Source organism: Physeter macrocephalus, chromosome 11, assembly GCF_002837175.3.
Source record: "Physeter macrocephalus isolate SW-GA chromosome 11, ASM283717v5, whole genome shotgun sequence".
Taxonomy (NCBI): domain Eukaryota; kingdom Metazoa; phylum Chordata; class Mammalia; order Artiodactyla; family Physeteridae; genus Physeter; species Physeter macrocephalus.
This window is the reverse complement of record NC_041224.1, coordinates 2102404-2123090: the sequence shown is the minus strand read 5'-3', so window position 1 is coordinate 2123090 and position 20687 is coordinate 2102404. Positions and strand designations below refer to the sequence as shown.

The following is a 20687-nucleotide window of genomic DNA, read 5'->3' as shown; positions in this document are numbered from 1 at the left end:
GGATAAATCCCACTTGATCATGGTGTATGATCCTTTTAATGTGTTGTTGGATTCTGTTTGCTAGTATTTTGTTGAGGAGTTTTGCATCTATATTCATCAGTGACATTGGTCTATAAGTTTCTTTTTTTGTGATGTCTTTTTCTGGTTTTGGTATCAGGGTGATGGTGGCTTCGTAGAATTAATTTGGGAGTGCTTCTCCCTCTGCAATTTTTTGGAAGAGTTTGAGAAGGATCACTGTTAGCTCTTCTCTAAATGTTTGATAGAATTAGCCTTTGAAGCCATCTGGTCCTTGACTTTTGTTTGTTGGAAGATTTTAAATTACGCTTTCAATTTCATTACTTGTGATAGATTTGTTTATGTTTTCTGATTCTTCCTGGTTCAGTCTAGGAAAACTGTACCTTTCCAAGAATTTGTCCATTTCTTTGTGGCTGTCCATTTTATTGGCATATAGTTGTTTGTAAAGGTCTCTTATAATCCTTTATATTTCTGTGGTGTCAGTTGCGATTTCTCCTTTTTCATTTCTAATTTCATTTCATTTCTAATTTTCATTTCTGATTTCTAATTTCATTTCATTTCATTTTGTTTTATTGATTTGTGTACTCTCCTTTTTTTTCTTGATGAGTCTGGGTAAGGCTTTATCAATGTCCATCTTCTCAAAGAACCAGCTGTTAGTTTTATTGATCTTTGCTATTGTTTTTTCATTTCTATTTCATTTATTTCTGCTGTGATATTTATGATTTCTTTCCTTCTACTGACTTTGGGTTTTCTTTGTTCTTCCTTCTCTAGTTGTTTCTGCATCCCATAGGTTTTGGGTCATCATGTTTTTGTTGTCATTTGTTTCTATGTATTTTTTAATTTCTTCTTTGATTTCTTCAGTGATCTCTTGGTTATTTAGTAGCTCACTGTTTAGCCTCCATGTATTTGTATTTTTTTCCTATAATTGATTTCCAACCTCATAGTGTTGTGGTCAGAAAAGTTGCTTGCTATGATCTCAATTTTCTTAAATTTTCCAAGGCTTGATTTGTCACCCAAGATGTGATCTATCCAGGAGAATGTTCCATGTGCACTTGAGAAGAAAGTGTATTCTGCCACTTTTGAGTGGAAAGTCCTATAGATATCAATTAAATCTCTCTGGTCTATTGTGTCATTTAAAGCTTGTGTTTCCTTATTTATTTTCTGTTCAGATGATCTGTCCATTGTTGTAAGTGGCATGTTATAGTCTCCTACTGTTATTGTGTTACTGTCGATTTCTCCTTTCATGGTTGTTAGCATTTGCCTTATGTATTGAGGGCCCAAGTGGGTGGAGCAATCACCCTCTAGCCCTCTCCCACTCCTCCCATAGGGCCCCTCCTGCCTGCCTATCCTGAACTCCCCTCGACCTCCTTCCTCTGCCCCTATGGCCAATGTGGCTGGGGGGGAGTGTGAAGCCTTGAAGGCAGGTGACTGGATCCCAGGGCTGAGTGGGTGGGGTAAATGCCCTCCACTCCTCTCCTGCTCCTCCCAGAGGGCCCCTTCCATCTACCTCTCCTGATCTCCCTGGCCTCAAGGGAACCGATCCTGTTTGGCCTCCACTTCACCTCCTCCCTCTATCTCCCCACATCCTACCAGTTCACTTGGGGGTCCCCCCATCTCCTTGGGTGTCAGGGTCCCCCACCAGTGGGCAGCAGGCACCCTAGTTGTGGGGAGACGCTAACTCGGTGTCTTCCCACACCACCATCTTGACTATGCCCTCTAAACATAATATCCTCTTAAAATTTATAGATATCTTTAAAAACTTTATTTTATTGAAGTATAGTTGATTTACAATGTTGTGTTAATTTCTGCTGTACAGCAAACTGATTCAGTTATACATATATATATATGCATACTTTGTCATATTCTTTTCCATTATAGTTTATCACAGGAAGGATATTGAATATAGTTCTCTGTGCTCTACATTAGGAGCTTGTTATTTATCCATTTTATACATAATAGTTTGCACCTGCTAATCCCAAACTCCCAATCCATCCCTCCCCGACCCCTCTTCCCCTTGGCAACAACAAGTCTGTTCTCTATGTTTGTGAGTCTATTTCTGTTTTGTAGGTAAGTTCATTTGTGTCATATTTTAGATTCCACATATAAGTGATATCATATGTATTTGTCTTTCTCTTTCTGACTTATGTCACTTACTATGATAATCTCTACATCCATCCATGTTGCTGCAAATGGCATAGTTTCATTCTTTTTTTATGGCTGAGTAGTATTCTATTGTACATGTGTACCACATCTTCTTTAAAATTTTATGAATAGCTTTATATCTGTAATTGTATCATCTTTTGTATTCCTAATAATGGGTATCTATAATTTCTATTTCTGTGTTTATTTTTACTAATAACTAAATATTTTTATTTATTGATTATTCCACTTCTGCATTTTTAAAATACGGCTCTGAGCATCTCAGTTTCCTCATCTTTAACATAATGTTATTAGTATCTATTTCCTTGGGTGGTAGGGAAGATTAAGTGAAATCCTATATACAAAAACTAGAAGAGTAAACTCAAATATTAGCTGCTATTTATTTCTCCTGCATATCCTGGGTTTATTTTCTTGTTCCAGTCCTAATTTATTGAGTTGGATATTTAGTTAATTTATTTTTATTCCTCCCTGTTTAACCATGAAAATAGTGTGTGTTAGTATTTCTTTTCTGAGAGTAAGTTTGGCTGCCTCTCAACATTTTTATGTGGAACATTTTTCATTGTTGTTATTTTCTAAATATTCTCTGATTATAAGTTTTAGCTCTTTCTGTTTTAGGAAATGGCTTCATCCAACAGTAAAATCCATTGACACACCAGCACGGAGCTGGCTTTCATTGAGGCATAGCTGGGCTTGCCTGGGCATTTCCTCATTCAGCTGATGCTGATTTACAGCAGTGACAGGAATTCTTCCTTCTCTAAGGGCTCCCTGACCTTTGCCTCTTAAAAGTAGGAAAATTAATTGGGCTTCTCTTGGTCTGCCTGCTGTTTGCTTGTGAGGCTATACTGTAGGAAAGTGAGTTTTGAGTTGTTTCTAAATATCTTCATTCCACCTGGTTCCACTTACACTATATAAAGCAGAAATTTCTTGAATTCTGTGGCCTACAGGCGGCACCTTCCCTAGTTTTCAGTGCCACTGGAGTTTTAAAAATTATAATTATAGTATGTTTTTACCATTTTGGTTATTTCTGTTAGTTATCATCAAAGGAGGTTGAATATTTGTGCTCATCTACCATATTTTTCAAAAGTCTAAATAGAGATTTAAAAACCAATTAACTGCCACCTTTTTATTTTGTATGCATTTTCAAACTCAATTGGCAAGTTGTGACCACAAGTTCAGGCTGTTTGTTTTTATGTAATTCTCCACGGACATGTAAGATACTTTGGTATGTGAAGTCTACAAAAAAGAAAGGTTAGTTTGATAAAGAATAGATCAGATTGCACTTGCATATTTTTAAAAATAAATTTAGTCTGTATTACCTATCTTATACTTTTGACAATGCTATAAAGAATCCTTCATTTCTTTAACACAGTCCCTTGGTTGATTTTGAAAATTTGTTTAAAAGTTAACAAATTTTAAAGATTTGTTTGGCCAAGTGAATTATATACTAACTTTCTATATGTTTAGATTGTGTTCAAACTGGGCAGAATCATTAACTGTGCTAGAAAAAATTATGCTGTCGTATAGATATCTCAGGTTTTTACCAGTGGGGTTCACTAAATCAGCTATATGCTGGTTTTCATGTTTGTAAAAACCATTTGCAGAGGCAAGCTAGAAACTATCTGGTAATCAAACCCCTGCAATTAGTTTACAACCCAAACAAAACCATTTGCATGAAAAAGCTTTAAAGAAAAAAAAAAAAAAAACTAAAATAATTAGAGATCCTGTCCTTAAGTACCTGAAAACTAGAGGTCTGAAGTCTTACCCCTTCCTGCAAAAGACATGCTAGATTTCTTTGCAGAATTCCTTGGTTTTCTATGTATGTATTTTTCTTAATTTGGATTTACTGATAAGCAACACATTTTTGTGCGATTTTTACACATTTCCACAGCAGTTCTTTTTGTGTGTTTATTCCTTCCCTCTGGTCATCTGTTACCTCATCATCTTACCTGTTTGGACAAAAAAAAAAAAAAAAAAAAAAGACTGTATATGTGTGCGTGAACATCTCACATCAGTCGTATTGTTTGATTAGGAAAAAATAAAGGACTGAATCGCCTAACATTACTAAAAGACCAACCAGAACCACTTAGAAATGGTTCAAACTCAGGAGTACATAATAACCCGAGTTTTTATGAAACATCAAGATGCAAAGGGAGAATGGCATTACATCTTAAGGCGTGAGGCCTGTTGGAATAAAATGCACATTACTATTTCCCTTTTGAGAACTACTATATCAGAATCTCTGGGGTGTGGTTCAGGGACCTGTGTTTTTCAAAGGCCTTCTAGGTAACTTTGAGGCAGATAATCTATAGATCTCAGGTATGAGTAACACTGGAAAGGGAGAAGGAGAGAGAGCTAGTCCATTATAACAGGAATTTAAAATGGCTTTGTTACTGTGGCTGCACAGTGAATTTGGAAGCCAGTTTCAAAAGAGAAGCAGATTGGTTTATTTAATTTCTCTCTGCCCCATAAAAATAGTATTAAAATCTATCTGAAGAAAAATAATTCCTGACTGAAGCCTAGGAGGAATTTATCATGGGGATTCTTACAAAAGGGACAAATGAGTAGGCAGTTAAATACCCAAGGTTTTAATTTCACCTCTACAAAAGCCGAGGGCATCACATTAAATCTTAACCTTTGGAAGACGTTTCTGCAAGAAGCTAAGGTAATCTAGGAACATTGCTCTCTTCTGATATAACTTGAAACAGAGGTAAAGCTGGAGAAATGGATATTTAACTATCCTTTCAACCAACGCTTTCAGATATCAAATGTTTCAACCAAGTTTTAGGCAAAGACCGAATAGCAAACAGTGTTTAAACTCTCTTCCCAGGACCAAAGGCACCAAAATTCTTTGTCGTGGGTAAAAGTAGGTGCCACACATCTTGGGTCCCAGAAGTACACATGGCAAAGTTGACATCATGAATATTTCCAGGTCGACTTTGGGTCTAGAAAGCACCCCCCCCACCAAAAAAAAAGACCCCTACCATCTGCCATCTCCATTTTGTAGCTCTATCTGCCCTTATCCTATTTTCAGTTATTTTTGAAGACATATGCCCCAGGGCCCTGATGTCCCGCTAGGTTGTGGAGGTGAGGCTAAATGCAGCCCCTTCCCTCCCTGTGACTTTCATCTGTCAAGGTGGTTCCCTACTGAGACTTGCTCCCAGTAGCACCGAGGAACTGGGAGGACCGATGTTCCTTATTCTGGGCTTATCAGATGCCCGAGAACCTGAGGCACACGCCCAACTCATTTTGAAGTACAGTTGAACTTGAGCTTGACCGTCACCTTCATTTCTTTTTATTTTTCTGTGACCTCCTCTCTCAAGCTTCGTATCACGAGAAAGCAACCAAACTTTCCTACTAAAAAGGAAATAAAATATGATCCTGAATTTGATAAAGAAAATCAGCAGTTTGCCTGGGCTCTCCTATAATTTGTGCCATGAATTCATTTTCTCCATGTGAATGATGATAGGTAGGGTCAGTGTTGGTGATGACTGACTGTCCAGCTGCAAGTAAAACATTAAAATGCGGAGGGAGAATGATCTTACACCTAGAGAGTTAAAGCACCAACAGGCTCTCTTTTGTTCATTACAAATTTAGAGTTATAAATTCTTTAAGAGATTATAAACTGTTTAAGTAGCCTGTAGAAGTTTTATATATTTGGCTCAAGGCTTTCCTTGAAACTCACTAACTGGAAGGGGTGGGGGGTGGAAACTGGTTTCATTATAAGGAAGAAGGCATTGCCAGCTCAAATTGCTTCTTAAAATTGAAACAAGGTTTTAGTTTGTTTTATTTTCCAGTTATAGTTACCATTCAAACATAGACTATATAAAGGAACAGTTCCTTATGTTTTCCTAATACATAAAACATCTTTCTGGAGATTTATAAGTTTAAAGTCTTCATGTAAATTTTATTTTTTCCCTGATTTTTCTGTTACTGCCATCTGAAATACTTGTTAAAGTGCAGACTCATAAACACAATCCCCAAGAGATTATCTTTCTTTCATTTAAAAATCATTTACCTGTTTTTAAAGTCACCCAGAAGAAATATGCTTTACTTACTTTTTCTTTGAAGTTCCTTAAAGCTGGACAAAAGCCCCAGAGACGTAATTTTAGAAACACTCTAGATAACACCCTGTGTCTGGCCATGCATATCCTATAAAAGGATAAATGAATCATGCAAATACATTCCATTAGTGACCTTGTTATAAATTCCATTTTTACCACATTCATGAGAAAGTCCTAATTTTCAAATGCCTTAAGATGGATGCTACCCTCAAAAATGCACCAAGAAGGCACACACGAGACTAATAATCTGATATATCCAGGGTTTATTTGGTTCAACCAAAGGTTTTCTATGTCTATTTTAAGTGTATCAAGTGCAAAAAGAAAAAAGAAATTTGTACAGCAGCCAAAACCCCTTTTCGGCAATGCTCACTTTCTCAACAAAGTTTTTTGCCAAGTTCAAGTTGCCGGGGTTTGACTGTTAGCAATATTGACGTTCACTGCTTACTTCAAAAGCTTTGTCCAGGGCTTCCCTGGTGGCGCAGCGGTTGCGCGTCCGCCTGCCGATGCAGGGAAACCGGGTTCGCGCCCCGGTCCGGGAGGCCCCCACGTGCCGCGGAGCGGCTGGGCCCGTGGGCCGTGGCCGCTGCGCCTGCGCGTCCGGAGCCTGCGCTCCGCAACGGGAGAGGCCACAGCGGTGAGAGGCCCGCGTACCGCAAAAAAAAAAAAAAAAAAAAAAAAAAAGCTTTGTCCAGGCACTTTTTCTTTTTCTTCTAGCTTTTAGAAGAAGGTGCTGTTATGAAATCTTAGAAGCTCCTTCACGAGGGGTTAAATCGGATTTTTCCATCAGTTTGAGTTCAGACGATGTGAATCTGTCGAATCAGCTGGTGTTGATGACTTGGTCCTAAGCCCCGTTCTGAGATCTGCTGATTTGTCACTCTTTGAAATTGCTGTAGGGGTTTGTGGCCACCGTGTTGAGGTATGTAGGCTCCAGCAGAACACAATCCCAAGCTCTTCGTCTTGGCTTTTCTGTAACAGAAATGAGGCAAGACACCTGGTCTCAGCACAGACAAGTCCTGAATATGTGACCTGGTCCCAGGTGCAGGTTCATCGACCCTACTGGATTAATCTGAATGTTGTCGCATACTGTCCTGTTTTTGGCCCCTTTGGTGACATTTGAAATCAGTGTAATTCATCAGTGCAACAGAATTGTGTCGCATTATCCTTGTGTTCACGTTTGATTCTTAATTGGTATGAATCTGAGAAATTATCAAGAGAATCAGAGTCAAGGCAACTAGGAACACTGCAGGATTTAACTCATTTCACACAGATAATCCATTTAGGGAACTCGGCTACCACGTACACACAAATAGGGACATAAAGCAAAAGAAACCTTTATCGTACTTTGAGGCATTTTTGGTATATTGGTAGGAGTTGCTCTTTGATCATTAACAGATATATTTTTTTCTGATTTGTCGTCGAGGCTTCTGGTGTCGATAGCTACCGGTAGTTTTTGCTTTTCCCAAATGCTAAGGTGACAAAAGCCAATATAAATAAATTCAGTTCAAATAAATTCTCAGTTCAACTGACTCAGTGCTTGAGGGGTAGCATTCTTTCAGGGCTGCAAAAATAGAGGCCAGACATAGACACCAAGGAAGGGTGAGAATGGCATTTCATAATTTCAGAAGATAAGAGGCCTAGTACTTCTCATTTTCTTAAAGGGGATAGTAGTTGTATGTATGCTGTTAGCAACATTTGAAATAGTTAATAATTCCTATGACGTTTTGCATTTTAAAAAAGTAAATAGATGCCTTTAGTTCAATTCTTGTTAGTGTAAGCATTTTCTGTAGCAACTGTGTTTGTGTATTCTGTGTGTATTTCTATGCTAAATCCAGTTATGTGACTAGAAAAAGGGCAAAAATGGGTTTGTTTTAAAGTAATAGACATAGGGAGCCCAAGTCCTCTAGCTGTTTAAGGCACATGCATAGGAAAATAAGTATTTTTCAAAAAATTAATAAAACTGAGGGAAAAGTTAAGAAATAGGTCGATAAATAAATAAAATCCACACCAAGTGTTAGTGTCCTAAAAGGGTTTTGCTGGATAATATGCTACATTCCATTATATTTGTTCTTAGAACATGAGCTACTTCCAGAAGGTCTTTTTCCCTCTCATTTTTAATAGGCACCAGATTCTTAGACTTTAGGTGAGAAAGTGGTATATGTCAATGGTAATGATTTGAGGGCATTTACTGATTAATTTTATCATCATGGAAGTGTTAAGTGAGAATTCACATTCATCTGAGATAAAAGAATGCAGACACTCCTGTCTGCCCATGTAAAATTTCCTAAGTTTATTTGCTTTCTCTCTACTGCACTGAGCAAACTTAATCTCAGATTTAAACTCGTATTATGGTTGTGCCTATCTTTAAAAGGACTTTTAAAAACAAAAACATCTAAGTCTTTGAAGCTGCTCATTTAAAGTACAGCTTGCTACATAAAAAAGCAATCTGTATCAGGGTATGATTAAGCTATACAAATCCTGTAAATACAGTAAATGTCAGTAATTTGGACCGATTTGAGTAGTCTGAATTCAGGACAAATTTTCATTGCAGAGTCCTTTGAAAAACATCCAATCATATTATTTTCAAGTAACTACACAGAAAGGAAGCAAACATATACATTCTTTCTGTATAGGAGATTTTAGGAAAATTGCTATAAAGGACATATGTGGGATTTGTAACTAGACTGTCTATATTTATAGATATGTTAAATGATGGAGAGTTTTCACAAAATGCTATTTTTAGGAGTTTCCCCAATTTCTCCTTTATAGATTTGTTTACTCAGAAAACGCATTCCAAGGTGGGAGGGGAGGTATACAAGTTATACTAAGTGCCTGACAAATGACTGCAGTATCAAAATTCATGCAAGATTCTGTCCAGTAAATGGGCTCTTAGGACAGGCTGTTCTCCAGAAGGTCCTTATTAATTCAAAATGATAACCCAAGAGATGAAACAATAAGTCACGTGGTACCAGTGCCTACAACATCTGCATTACAGTATAAAATGACTACTAAAAAGTCAAAATTGTCATTTCGAAGGTAATATGTAGAAAGAATGGTGACTGTGAAAGAACTGACTAAACACAATTACTTGCAGTAGAAAATAAATATAAATTAATTCTAAAACAACATGTAAATATGTTTCTGGTCTTTTAGCAAGCAATTACTATACGTAGTGTTGTATTAGGTAAATAATGCTTGTCCTTTTGCTGTAACATTGTATCATTTATTTATTTATTCACTCATTTAACAAATAATTTTTGAGCCCAGACCATATGTCCAGGCATTGATGGAAAATTTAAAATAAACAAACAAGGAAACAAATATCGCCCCTCCAAAAAAAAAAACCTCCACATTCCTGCTGTAAACTAGGATAAAAGAAGATAAGCAGGTGATTATTATACAATGTTATACACCCATGAGAGATGTTCATTTATTTATTCATGTAACAAATATTTTATTGAGCTCCTGCTATGTGGCAAGTACTGGTCTAGGTATTGGGCATACAGTGGTCATCAGGACTCTGCCTTTGTGGACCTCCCATGAAATATCAAAAAATTTGCTCTTTAAATGAAGACCTGAAGCACTGGGATGTGTTTAAATAGCATATTGCAAATCACATTCTGGGCAGAAGAAAAATCCTGTGCACGGAACAGTGATATTACTGCTCAGACATAAAGAGGAGAATGTGGATGAGATATTCTGTGCAGCTGGAGTGTGAAGAAGGAGGTTAGAGCCACAGAGTAAGCCACCGTGATAAATTGAAGTGGGGTAGACAGTAGGGACCAGCAATGGTTGTTAAGCCTGCAAGCAACAGGATTTATTTTAATTTTTGTGCAGATGACTTTCTCACCTATGGGGTCGATGTATTGGAGGAACTGAGGAGACCAGTTAGAAAGGTGTTATAGTGGTCAACTATATGATCCAGCAATCCCACTCCTGGGAATATATCTGGAGAAAAACATGGTTCGAAAGGATACATGCACCCCAGTGTTCATTGCACCGCTGTTTGCAATAGCCAAGACATGGAAGCAACCTAAATGTCCATCGACAGAGGAGCGGATAAAGAAGATGTGGTACATATATACAATGGAATATTACCCAGCCATTAAATAGAATGAAATAATGCCATTTGCAGCAACATGGATGGGCCCAGAGATTATCATACTAAGTGAAGTCAGCCAGACAAAGATGAATATCATATGATATCACTTATATGCAGAATCTAAAAAAGAAAAAAAAAGTTACAAATGAATTTATTTACAAAACAGAAACAGACTCAGACTTAGAGAACGAATTTATGGTTACCGGGGGGAAGGGTGGAGGGGAGGAATACATTGGGAGTTTGGGATTGACATGCACACACTGCTGTATTTAAAATAAAATGCCTTTCCATGGAAAAAAAAAAATAGTCAACTGAGAGATGGTGGATGCCTGAGCTGTGGCAGCAGCAATAACAGCCATGACCCGTCCCTATGTACTATCCCTAAGTGCCATGTACTTATAATCTGGTGAGTCAGTAATGCCTGAAATTCTCATTTTCTACATGCTATGTCTTTGGTCACTTTGTTTTAATATTTTTGAATCATTTAGTTAAACTTTCATCGATAATATGTTTTTAATAAACAAAACATAAGTATAAAGTATATGAATTACTACTAAAAATCAAAATTCGAGCAGCCATAAAAAGCAATATGACTGCCCAGTATCTTTTAATACCTGTGCACAAGTTCCCCCTTAGCTATCATCTTTTTAAAAGTGTTTTAGAACATTTTATCTATTATCGGGCATATGAACTTTAGAATAATTTCATCAAGTTCCAAAAACAATCTCATTGGAATTTTTATTAGACTCATGAAACCTAAAATTAATTTGCTTAGATGATATCTTCCAATTATTCAACGTTATTTTCTAGAAATTTGGCATATTCTTCCAATTATTAAAGTGTTCTCTTAAAGTAGAGTTTTATAGTTTTTCCCCTACAGGCCTCTGAAGAAAGCTTATCTTAGATATTTTAGGATTATGGTCGCTATTGTGAGATGGGTCTTACTGATTCCTGCTGAAATAGAAGATAGCGGTTGATGTTTGTGTATTATATAACCAACAAATTTACTAAATTATCTTATTAATTCTAAAAGCTTTTACTTGATTTGGTGGGTGATGGTGAGGTTCTAGCACCTTTATGTTTATAGTTTTCAAAAGTTATATGACTAGTTTCTGTTTCATATCATGATGGGCATCTTTATTTATTTCCTAATTTTAATACAATCTCAAGTGTTATCACACTTCTGGTATTTTCACTGTTAGCAATGAGACTGGTTATTGGTTTACACTATAGATTCTTAGCAATAAAATATCACAGTAAAAGATTTCTGAATTTTAATCCAGACTTCCATATCTGAGATAAATCCTACTTAGTCATGATGGAGAGTTATTTTTCCTCAAGTATTTAGTCTTTTTCTTTAAGGCTGAACTTTGAATATCTTGTCTTCGTTTGTTAAATTTTCTCTGAGTCTTTAGTTTAGTTGAATATTTTCATTCTCAAAGGCTAAAATATTCTATATTATTTCTTTAAATAAGAGAAGAACAATCCCTAATTATTCTTTTCACAAGCCCTCTTTTAATCTCAGAACTTGCAGTAAAGTACAGTAGTGATATCAAATTATTTCCCTTTTTATACTGGCAAATATAGTTACACAGATCATGTTCTCATTCTGATATAGAACTTTGGAAAAATTCTTAATGACATTTACTTTAATGTGTTTATTTTAATTCTTGAGTTTTGCTTTGTAGAATTAAGCTTCTAATTCAGTTAGTTTTCAAAGCAGAATAGTAAGGGGTAGTGTTAAAGGTCTTGGGCTCACTAGATTATCTGATTTTCAAGCCCTGGCTCTGCCTCTTACAAGCTGTGTAACTTTAGAAAACTTACTTAACTGTTCTGGGCTCAGCTTCCTTATATGAAATGGGAATAAGATATTATGTATAAGGTTATTGTGAGTGAAATAAATTAATACATATGAGGTTGATTGAACAGTACCTTGCTATTGTAAGTGTGGTTAATTTTATAAGTTTCCCTTCAAAACCTAAGCATGTCAAATCTTATGAAACATCTGAAATAGCCTGCAACAACCATACTATCCTCTTTTCACCCCCTTTTCTCACCTAGAATTATTGTCTTAACCAGCTATTCCCTAAGAGTACCTTGTACTGAAATTTCTTTTTCTTTCACTTGTTCATCCAGCCTCTTTCTTTCACTTGTTCGTTCTTTCTGCTATGCTTCAAATATGTTTAGTTTCAAAACTAAGTGTCAAACAATATGGTCAAATGCAAGATTTGACAATGGCTAAGAGACTGGAAATGAGATAACCTAAGGCCCTATTTGTCTCTCTCTGCAGGCTTATTCAAATGGGAGAGATTAAGAACTGGAACCAGTAAGAGAGAAAACTGGGAGGAATACAAGGAGAAAAACAAAACAGAACAAACATCAGCTTCTGTTTATTCTTACTCGCCAGTTTCTCATTCTGGGCAGAGGTAAGAGCAAACAAGACATCTGTTTCACATCCTTATTGTCTACTTCCCCTTCTTATTCTTTCAGTTAACTTCCAGTGAACACTTTATCACCCAGACTTTCATAGGCTCTCAGGGGTGTCTCAAGGTTGCTATGACTCAGAGAGCTATATGCAAGGCATTTGCTATCTGCAAAACAGTGGCCTAACAATCTGGAGTGGCTCTGTAAAAATTCTAGAACACAGGGCCTTCATAGAATCTTTTTTTACAAAATGGCACTTTAATATTTCTAATTTAATTAGGTGGTAAAGGTTATTGTGGTTTTGGTACCTTCATTTTTTAATGGACTATTTTGGGAAAATCTTCTTCGTTTGCCTTATTTTCTTAATTAATGGCTATGGAAAAGCTTTCGGGGTGACCTTACAATACAAATAATACCTAACACTTGGAGAATGTTTACCAGGCCAGGCACTGTTCTTTGTGTTTTACACAAAGCAATTCATTCAATCTTTGCAGCAACTCAGTGAAGTAGGTACTATTTTCATCCCCATTTCATATATTAACAAACAGACACAGAAAGATTAAATAATTTCTCCAAGGGGAAAGAAAAAGCTAATAAATGGCAGCTCCAAGTTCAAAGGCAAGCTTGATGCCATTGAAAACCATGATTAGAGAAGAGAGAGAGGTAGCAGACAGGCAGAAAGAAGCAGACATCTTCAGGACCAGACTGAAATTGTCCTTGGATTGTTTGAGACACTCAGATATGATAAATCTCTCTGCCCCACCTTCTTTTTTTAAACTTGTAGGAAGTCTGACCTATGTTCTTATTACTGCAAGCTAAAAGTCCAAGCTAATACACAAGTCATAGAAAAAAAGATGAAATGCTTTTATGAGTGTAATTTTTTGTCTAATAATCAATTCCAGAATAAGCTCTTTGATATTTGTTATAAAATACTACATATAAACACAGAGTAATTATTGTTTGGTTTTTATACTGAAATATTGTAACTCAATCTTGGTCTTTAAGAGGAGGTTGGGAATTTTAGTTAGCCCTGCTTTTCCTGACTTTCTCCCTGAAAACTGTAAAGGTAACATATAATGGTATATAAATACTAGCATAGCAGCACAGTCTAAAACCTTTAGAATTAAGCCAATTATATATGTTTAGTAATTATGGAAACTCTTCCACTAGAGAAAAATGATGTAGTCGAAATGAAACCTTGTTCATTGTAAAGAAAACTGTTCATGTAAAGAAATACTGGGCTTGGCATCAAATATTTCTCTTATTGATCTTTCTCCTTAAAAGTAAAAGCTGACTTTAACATGCAAATTTTTCTACTATCTAGATCATTCACTTGGTTCCCTATACTTTTGAGGCAGCACCCAAAGTAGCCTTTCTCTTGAAATAAGCTGGATGGGCATGAATAAATATTCTATTTATCAGCATACTTTGGGAAAGGAGATGAAAAAAAGATTGACTTTGAGCCCTCTGAATAAGCTTAACGAAAAAGCAGTTTCCTCATATTTCTAGTTCTGGTTTGAAAGTGATTAATCTCAAATAGATGCTCCTGATGAAAGCAAGTAAGACTGTGAAAGTCATGAAGAAAACTACTTTTTGGCCTTAGAATCTAAAGGGATGAATATCCTCATGGTCAGTCCATCAAACAGTAAACCTCCATTCAACACTGTATCCATACTACCTAGCAGAGTAGCTGAAACATTACAAATGCTTAATAAATATTAGTTGTATGAGAAATTCAAGTATTTACAACATGTATGCCCTTTATTTTGTGTACTATTACAATGAGGTCCTCTTCAGCATGGTGTGTCTTAGGGGGGCTTCAATACCTGTTTTGAATTTGCATAGACACTTAGTCTGCAAAGCATTCAGGGAACAACCTGTATTTTATTTTTATCCATATACCAACATCAGGGTAAACACTCAGAATATTTGAGATGATATTTTTAGTGCAGCAGGTACTAAAAAAATTCTCCAATTTTGAGTACAAAATGTGAGTACAATCTTAGTTCCTCTGTTAAATGAGATTGTGAAAAATTTGTTCATTAGCACCAGGCATCATTTAAGGATAAATCAGCAAGAAAAAGAACTGGATACTTTTAACTTTTTATTTTGGAAAAATGTTATATTTATAGCAAAATTGTAAAGATAGTACAGAGAGTTCCCATATGCCCTTCATCCAGCTTCCCCTAATGTGGTTACATTTTACATAACCACACTGTGTTTGTCGAAACTAAGAATTTACCATTAGTACAATATTATTGACTAAACTGCAGACTTTACTCAGATTTCACCATTTTTTCCAGTGAAGTCCACTGTTTATCTAGGATTTAACCCAAATCCAACGTAGCACATTGCATTTAGTCTTTATATCTTTTGAGCTCCTACAATATGTGGAAGTTTCTCAGTCTTTCCTTTATTTTTTTATGATCTTGATTTTTGATGAGTAAAGATCAGGTGTTTTGTATAATTTCCCTCAATCTGTTTGGTCAATTTCATGACTAAACTGGAATTGTGGGTTTTAGGGTAGAATAACACAGAGGTGAGGTGCCTTTCTCATTGCATCATATCAAGGGATGTATGATATCGACATGACTTATCACTAGTGAGGTTAACCTTGACCACTTAATTAAAGCGGTGTCTTCCATGTTTCTCCACCCTCGAGTTACTATTTTTTCCATTTTTATCTTTTGGGAACAAGTCACTAAGTCCAGTCCACATTCGAGAGGATTGGAATTAGCCTCTACTTCCTACAGGCAGGGAATATATGCTATTTGGGTTTCCTCTGTAAGGATCATTTATTCTTTCTCTTCCATCTTTTTTTATGTTAATGTGGACTCATGGATACTTGTTTCATTCTTTGGGTAATAGTAATTCAATACCATGGTTATTTATTTTGTTGCTCAAATTGTTCCACCTCTGGCCATTGGAAACTTGGGTGGATTCCTGTGTCTTTTGAATCCACCTTTTTTTTTTTTTTTTTTCACATCCTTAATTTCTGGAGTTGTAAGGTGCTCCAGGAACATCTTGTACTTTCCCTACCTTAGTTCTAGGATCAGCCATTTCCCAAGGAGCACTGGTTCCTTTTACTGGAGACTACTATTAGAAACCAAGAACTGGGTATACATGTGCTCCTGGGATGTCACTGCTTCTAGATTCTATTAGTGAACAGAACTAAAAAATGTAAGTGTGTGTGTGTGTGTGCGTATATATATATATATATATGTGTGTGTGTGTGTCTTTATATATATATATACATACACATATATATAGTAACCCATGTACACGCACACACACACACATATATATATATATATTTTTTAATTTTTATATCTATCTATTTGTATGCATGTTTAAATAAACATAAGTTCCTACTGGTATCTCTGACTGTAATTCATTCCAGGTTCCCCCCCTTGTGTATTTATAACTTTTTTGACTGTCTGTAGGAAACCTGGCTCCCATTAAAAGCAATTTATTTAGTTATTCAATGCTAGTATGCATATAAAGTAGTTTCAGAATTACTAATTTGTACCCTGTGAGAAGGAAATTTACCAACCAGAGCACAATGTTTATGTATAGTTCTTTTTGTCTTTATCCTTTCAGTATTCAGTCAAAACACCATTTTTCCAAGTTGCTTATATCAGGGGACTCTGGATAATTTAAGGCAAAATTAATTGAAAAGATAGAATATGAAATGACATAGATTCAGGTAAAGAACTGAAGAAATGCCAAACTCTCAGGGGTATAAATGAGAGTTGAAGTAAACCACCAGTCTGACCAAGCTGATATATATGTATTGGTCTTTTGGTGACATCTCTCTCTCCTTCCTTTCTTCAAGAGGCTTATAATAGGTGACATCATAAGATTACTTTCCATTTTGTAGTTCTCTTGCTATTTGAAGATCTCATTTGAGAAGAAAAGACAGAGAGATGAAGGGAAAGGTGAGATTTTTATAGGGCCTGATAATGCAGTACTCCTAAAAATTGTTATTTGCTCTTTTTTTTATTCTTTTAAAATTGCATACTATCATTGTAAATATATTTGAATAAGTTTCAGCAACATCTAGTTATTACCATTTCTTAGGCCATAGGGGGGTTCCCTGTACCTACTTAGGTTCTTGCTCTGGTCCTTCTTATTTCAGCAAGAAAATGGCCAGATTTAGTGTAGTTTAAAAGATCAAAAGAGGGAAGACAGCAGAAACAATAAGAGCTACAGTTCTGCAGCCTGTGGAACGGAAACCACATTCACAGAAAGATAAACAAAATGAAAAGGCATAGGCCTATGTATCAGATGAAGGAACAAGATAAAACCCCAGAAAAACAACTAAATGAAGTGGAGATAGGCAACTTTCTAGGAAAAGAATTCAGAATAATGATAGTGAAGATGATCCAGGACCTCGGAAAAAGAATGGAGGCAAAGATCAAGAAGATGCAAGAAATGTTTAAAAAAGACCTAGAAGAATTAAAGAACAAACAGAGATGAAGAATAAAATAACTGAAATGAAAAATACATTAGAAGGAATCAATAGCAGAATAACTGAGGCAGAAGAACGGATAACTGACCTGGAAGACAGAATGGTGGAATTCACTACCGTGGAACAGAGTAAAGAAAAAATAATGAAAAGATTGAAGACAGCCTAAGAGGCCTCTGGGACAACATTAAATGCAACAACAGTTGCATCAGTTGCATTATAGGGGTCCCAGAAGGAGAAGAGAGAGAGAAGGGACTCGAGAAAATATTTGAAGAGATTATAGTTGAAAACTTCCCTAACATGGGAAAGGAAATAGCTACCCAAGTTCAGGAAGCACAGAGAGTCCCAGGCAGGATAAACCCAAGGAGAAACACACTGAGACACATAGTAATCAAATGGACAAAAAGTAAAGACAAAGAAAAATTATTAAAAGCAACCAGGGAAAAAAGACAACATACAAGGGAACTCCCATAAGGTTAACAGCTGATTTCTCAGCAGAAACTCTACAAGCCAGAAGGGAGTGGCACGATATTTTTAAAGTGATGAAAGGGAAGAACCTACAACCAAGATTACTCTACCTGGCAAGGATCACATTCAGATTCGAGAGAGGAATCAAAAGCTTTACAGACAAGCAAAAGCTAAGATAATTCAGCACCACCAAACCAGCCCTACCACAAATGCTAAAGGAACTTCTCTAAGTGGGAAACACAAGAGAAGAAAAGGACCTACAAAAACAAATCGAAAACAATTAAGAAAATGGTAATAGGAACATACATATCGATAATTACCTTAAATGTGATTGGATTAAATGCTCCAACCAAAAGACACAGGCTTGCTGAATGGATACAAAAACAAGACCCATATATCTGCTGTCTACAAGAGACCCACTTAACACCTAGGGACACATACAGACTGAAAGTGAGGAGATAGAAAAAGATGTTCCAAATGGAAATCAAAAGAAAGCTGGAGTAGCAATACTCATATCAGATAAACTAGACTTTAAAATAAAGAATGTTACAAGAGACAAGGAAGGACACTACATAATGATCAAGGGATCAATCCAAGAAGAAGATATAACAATTATAAATATATATGCACCCAACATAGGAGCACCTCAATACATAAGGCCAATGCTAACAGCTGTAAAAGTGGAAATTGACAGTAACACAATAATAGTGGGGGACTTTAACACCTCACACCAATGAACAGAACATCCAGACAGAAAATTCATAAGGAAATACAAGCTTTAAATGACACAATAGACCAGATAAATTTCATTGATATTTATAGGACTGTCCATCCGAAACAGCAGATTACACTTTCTTCTCAAGTGCGCACAGAACATTCTCCAAGATAGATCACATCTTGGGTCGCAAATCAAACCTCAATAAATTTAAGAAACTTGAAATCATATGAAGCATCTTTTCTGACCACAACGCTATGAGATTACAAGTCAATTACAGGGAAAAAAACGTAAAAAACACAAACATATGGAGGTGAAACAATACGTTACTAATTAACCAAGACATCACTGAAGAAATCAAAGAGGAAATAAAAAAATACCGAGAGACAAATGAAAATGAAAACACGGTGATCCAAAACCTATGGGATGCAGCAGAAACAGTCTTAAGAGGGGAATTTATAGAAATACAATCCTACCTCAAGAAATAAGAAAAATCTCAAATAAACAATCTAACCTTACACCTAAAGGAACTAGAACCAGGAAGAAATAGAAAATATGAACAGACCAATCACAAGTAATGAAATTGAAACTGTGATTACAAATCTTCCAACATGGGCTTCCCTAGTGACGCAGTGGTTGAGAGTCCGCCTGCCAATGCAGGGGACTCGGGTTCGTGCCCCGGTCCAGGAAGATCCCACATGCTGAGGAGAGGCTAGGCCCGTGAGCCATGGCCGCTGAGCCTGCGCATCCAGAGCCTGTGCTCCGCAACGGGAGAGGCCACAACACTGAGAGGCCCGTGTACTGCAACAAAAACAACAACAACAAAAAATCTTCCAACAAAAAAAAGTCCTGGACCAGACAGCTCACAGGTGAATTTTATCACACATTTAGAGAAGAGCTAACGCCCATCCTTCTCAAACTTTTCCAAAAAATTCCGGAGGAAGGAACACTCCCAGACTCATTCTATGAGTCCACATCACCCTGATACCAAAACCAGACAGAGATACTACAAAAAAAGAAAATTACAGACCAATATCACTGATGAATATAGATGCAAAAATCCTCAACAAAATACTAGCAAAGAGAATCCAACAACACATTAAAAGGATCCTACACCATGATCAAGTGGCATTTATCACAGGGTTGCAAGGATTCTTCAATATACGGAAATCAATCAGTGTGATACACCATATTAATAAATTGAAGAATAAAAACCATATGATCATCTCAATAGATGAAAAAACAGCTTTTGACAAAATTCAACACCCATTTATGCTAAAAACTCTCCAGAAAGTGGGCAGAGAGGGAATTTACCTCAATATCATAAAGGCCATATATGAAAAACCCACATCTTTCTCAATGGTGAAAAACTGAAATCATTTATTCTAAGGTCAGGAACAAGTCAAGGATGTCCACTCTTGCCACTATTATTCAACATAGGTTTGGAAGTCCCAGCCATGGCAATCAGAGGAGAAAAAGAAATAAAAGGAAAACTGTCACTGTTAGCAGATGACATGATACTATACATAGAGAATCCTAAAGATGCCACCAGAAAACTACTAGAGCTAATCAGTGAATTTGGTAAATTTTCAGGATACAAAATTAATGCACAGAAATCTCTGACATTTCTATACACTAACAATGAAAGATCAGATAGAGAAATTAAGGAAACAATCCTATTCACCATTACAACAAAAATAATAAAATACCTAGGAATAAACCTACCTAAGTAGGTAAAATACCTGTACTCAGAAAACTATAATACCCTGATGAAAGAAATGAAAGATGACACAACAAATGGAGAGATATGCCATGTTCCAGGACTGTAAGAATCAATATTGTGAAAATGACTATACTACCCAAAGCTATCTACAGATCCAATGAAATCCCTATCAAATTACCGATGGCATTTTTTACAGAACTAGAACAAAAAAATCTTAAAATTTGTATGGAGACACAAAAGACCCCGAATAGCCAAAGCAATCTTGAGGGAAAAAAACGGAGCTGGAGGAATCAGGCTTCCTGACTTCACACTATACTAGAAAGCTACAGTCATCAAGACAATATGGTACTGGCACAAAGACAGAAATATAGATCAATGGAACAGAATAGAAAGCCCAGAGATAAACCCACGCACCTATGGTCAACTAATCTGTGACAAAGGAGGCAAGGATATACAATGGAGAAAAGACAGTCTCTTCAATAAGTGGTGCTGAGATAATTGGACAGCTACACATAAAAGAATGAAATTAGAACACTCCCTAACACCATACACAA

At 36.3% G+C, this 20687-nt stretch overlaps 1 long non-coding RNA gene across 4 annotated transcripts in view; it reads left to right on the top strand.

The window, feature by feature from the left end:
• The window catches only part of LOC114487255 (uncharacterized), a 364849-nt gene that overhangs the window by 326297 nt on the left and 17865 nt on the right, over positions 1-20687 (top strand). For all 4 annotated transcript variants that reach the window (XR_008618448.1, XR_008618447.1, XR_008618446.1 and 1 more), the window contains one exon: positions 12626-12761. This is a non-coding gene — a long non-coding RNA (uncharacterized lncRNA). The remainder of the gene's footprint in view (positions 1-12625; positions 12762-20687) is intronic.